This window comes from Terrapene carolina, unplaced genomic scaffold (genome assembly GCF_002925995.2).
Source record: "Terrapene carolina triunguis isolate 2854851 unplaced genomic scaffold, T_m_triunguis-2.0 Scaffold138, whole genome shotgun sequence".
Lineage (NCBI taxonomy): Eukaryota > Metazoa > Chordata > Testudines > Emydidae > Terrapene > Terrapene triunguis.
In genome coordinates this window covers 4,913,167-4,917,632 of record NW_020664489.1, presented here as the reverse complement: position 1 = coordinate 4,917,632, position 4,466 = coordinate 4,913,167, and positions in this window count along the sequence as shown.

Genomic DNA, 4,466 nt, shown 5'->3' with positions numbered 1-4,466 from the left:
GATACAGGGCATCTGCAGGGATTTGTTCAACATTTTTGAAATATATGGAGATATACCTATCTCCTAGAACAGGAAGGGACCTTGAAAGGTCATTGAGGCCAGTCCCCTGCCTTCACTAGCAGGACCAAGTACTGATTTTGCCCCAGATCCCTAAATGGCCCCCTCAAGGATTGAACTCCCAACCTGGGTTGAGCAGGCCAATGCTCAAACCACTGAGCTATCCCTCCCCATATATATGTATCTGTGCTAATAAAAGTGCCATGATAGACTGATATGCTAGGCTATAAAGATCTATAGAATGTGCTTAAGTACAAATTTATGTCATAGCTACAGGAACTTTTGTTTATTTCAGTCTTAAGTACTAACTTTAAGTATTGCCTAATTACTGATGGGCTGGAATGCCCTAAATCCCAACTTTAATAGCACAACTACAGTAAATAGTGAAATTAATTATAGTCCAATTCATAGAGCATTCCAGGATTGGTTAAGGGTATCCTAACCCACAGGGACATCAGTCCAGGTATTAATCAGCAGAATATGGATCACATGCAGTCCTGGGTAGAGTGGAAGAGGTGAGGGTAAGGTAGCATGTGGGAGAATGGAGAGATCTGGTGCACAGGAGATAGATCCATAAAAGGTGAGGGGTAGTTCAGCAGGAAGGAAAATGCAAAGACAGCTCTGGAAAGTCAGTTCTGCCACAGCCAGGATTACCAGATTATGGGATCTGTATTTAGGAAACTTTTCAGTATGCTGGTTAAAGGGTTCAATCAGTAAAAGAGAGAACTTTATCTGTTAATGGGCTCTTGGCCTGTGGGCTCAACCCAAGTATACGTGAATAACGTAGCTGAAGCTGACATGCTTAGATCTACTTACCGTAGATCTAAGTACGTAGATCTTCACTACGGTAAGTCGACAGCTGACTCGCTCCTGTCGACTCCGCCTGCGCCTCTCGCCCTGGCAGAGTACCGGAGTCGATGGGAGAGCGCTCAGCAGTCGATTTATCGTGTCTAGACTAGACACGATACATCGACCCCCACTGCATCAGTCGCTGCCCATCCAGTGGGTAATGTAGACAAGGCCTTAGTTTAATATCTATATGTGCAGATGAGTGGATAAATTTAGCTCTTGACCACATCAGTACAACCTACAGCTTGCAGTAGGCTTGCATCCACATAATTAAGAGGAAATTATGGCTCTATGTCCTCCACTTGAACAGACCTAAAGTACTTTCTACCTATATATAATGATATACATTTTTGCATCGGGGCTGCATTTTCCTCTCCTTTGTTTGAGCAAGACTTAGTGAAAGGTCCTTCAACCCGTAGAACTTAAACTCATCTATGTATGGCTAAATACAGTAGATGCTATAAAAATTTAGTTATTTTTAAATAATTTTGCTCAGTGTTGTAGTTATATGATGGCAGGAATTCATACATTAAATGTAACATACTTGCTCTTTTAATTGCATATGTTCTGAGGAATATCATTTCTTCCCTTTGAAAGTACTACCCAAAAATAATGTGTTAGTTATCCAGTGACTCGGAAATGGAAAACGTAGTGCCCATTTAAATTAAGAATAGGTGAAAGAATCAGGAGGGTACGAGTTATTCCAGGAACTAGACAACGTTGCAGTAATTTAATGATGCTTTTGATACAATCATACATGACAATCTCATAAGCAAACTAGGGAAATGTGGTCTACATGAAGTTATTATAAGGTGCATGCAAAACTGGTTGAAAAAATATTCTCAAAGAGCAGTTACCAATGTTTCACTGTCAAACCAGGAGTATGTATCTAGTGGGGGCTCTGCCTGTCTGTCCTGGGTCTGGTACTATTCAGTATTAATGACTTGAATAATGGAGTAGAGAGCATGCTTATAAAGTCTGTGGATAATACCAAGCCAGGTCTAGGAGGACAGGATTAGAATGCAATAGGTCCTTGACAAATTGGAGAATTGGGTTGAAGCCAAGATGAAGAGGAAATTCAATAAAAACAAGTGTAAAGCATTACACTTAAGAAGGAAAAATGAAATGCACAAATACAAAATGGGGGAATTACTGGCTAGGCAGTAATACACTGCAGAGGAAGGCCTGGGGGTGATAACAGATCGTACAGCAACAAAAACTGATAAAAGGTTTAGAAAACCTGACTGCAGAGAGAATTGGCTCTCAGTAGGAGGTACCTGTCAATGTTTTAAGGAAAGATTATTTTGATTTGGCAGTTATGGAGTGGGATTTCCCAAAACACTTTAGCAACATGCAAGACAAGCAAACTTGGGGTCTGCCCTACACCTCAGGATATTGTGGCTGCCTCGCTTACAGTGTGACTATGGAAACACCTGAGGAGTACTGATGTGTGAACACGGAGCATCTTAAGGAAAAAATTCAGTCAACACAGTTAAATCTCTCATGAAGACAAATGTTACATGTCTGGGACCACAACTTTCAGGTGGACTAGTGCTCCTAAGTCATTTAAATGCTCTTGGAAATTGCACTTTGTGTATCTGCAGAAAGGGCCAAATCCTGCTCCCACTGAAGCTGATGGGACGTTACCACACTTTTTACAATCCTGGAAGGCCCTTTTCTCATTTACTGACTTTTTAAAATAAATAAATAAATAAATAAATAAATAAATAAATGACTTATTGATTGTGGCATACAGAGTTATACACAGTACTGCATTTATATTACACATGTATCTGTGGCCACAAAAAACATTTACAGATGATCATGTAAAAGACTATCATAGTGCAGTTGGATAACAGGCAAAGTTAAGGTCTGACATTTCTTTAAATTTGCAACTTTTTCTTTTAGGCCAGTTCTGAGGATGTAATATTTACTAGCCCTGCTCCATAGCATGGGCCTGGCCCAAACAGAACTGGTTACCACAGTACTGATAAAAGATAAACACACAAAAACGATAGGAGGACTGGAGGCTAGTACATGCGATGAGAGGAAGGTAGTCTAGAAAAAAATGCAAGGAGTCATAATTACACATGATGACACTATAATGAAAGTAAGTCAGTCAGTGTCAGAAGATGGCAAGTTAAGTAGCAATGGGTCGAAACAAAGAAGAGCTTAGAGAGAAAAATTATTCTGGAGCAATTGGGCAGTGAAACAGCCTATCAGAAAAAGATAATGAAAGCTGATTATTTTATAGTACTGCGCCAAAAGCACCACATTCAAGCATGAGTTTGGTAAGTGCTTTCTGCTCAACAGTTAGTAGCATTTTATGGAAGCAAGTTTCATACCAATTGCTCTTTCCCTACAACGAAAGGGATAGACATTGGACAAAGCATATGAGAAATGAGCTTTGTGAGCAGCACTCTCAGAGATGCAGCAGGAAACTTGTATTTTCAATCCACTGTCTCTATTTTAGAAGCCCTGTGATGATGCAATGTCACTGAACAGCCAATGAAATGACAAGGATGTATGTAATATCACAGCAGGAGCTCACACCTGTGCAAAACTTTGGTCTTAGGCCTGTAATTTATCAGCACTCAAATGCACTGGTAGCAGTACAGGATTGTTTCCGCAGTGGAGTGCTATTTACATTGTCATTCTTAACACCCACCCTTGTCTGTTCACCACATAATGGTCAGTGGCCATTGAAGCAGAGATCCATGTTTTTGAGAGCTCTTTCCAAAGACTGGTAGTTTGTACTGTCCTTGACTTAGAATTATTTGTTACCACACAATCCTTTTCGGTACAAACTACCAGGATTATGCAATTAAAAAACAGATTGATGGCAGTATTTGAAAGACGTCAAGGTCTGTTCATACACAGAGCCTCTAATACAAATTCTGCTGCTAAATTACTGACAATCCTATTTAACTGCCTGGATTTTCTGTATTAGGGAAATTAAAAATATATGCCATGGGGACAAGAGTTAAATCAATGAAACACAAATTACCTCTAAGAATGAACTGACAGTCCATGAACCTATTATGCATTTAAAATGCTTTCTTTAGCTATACTGAATTATATTATCTGTACCAAGCTCAAGCAAAAAGTTTTTATTGTGTAGTTATTAATGACACTTATAATTTCATTGCTAGCGTTTGTGTTGCTCTGGCAAGGTTGTCTTATATGAAACAAAAACAATCCAATCGTGAGAAAAGGTATCTTTATTTTTTCTCTAATAGAAGAATTCCATGTACATGTTTTGCAATGGTTTTTCTTAAGGTCTAAAATACTGCTAACAGATGTGAACAGTCACATCACAGAAATAGTACACAACAGCCAGCGAAGGGAGAGAGTAAGTTTATCAGGTGGTCCAAACTGTTCTCTGACAAGCTTTTTCTGCCAGAGGGGATGTCAGGACAAACACTAAAATCCCACCTAATCAATACAAGTTACGGTGTGTGTGCGCGTGTGTGTGAGAGAGAGACAACAAAACAAAACAGACCATGACTCGTGCCACTAGGTCTGCATTTTAGTATTTTGTTGGTGAAAAATTTTTTTTT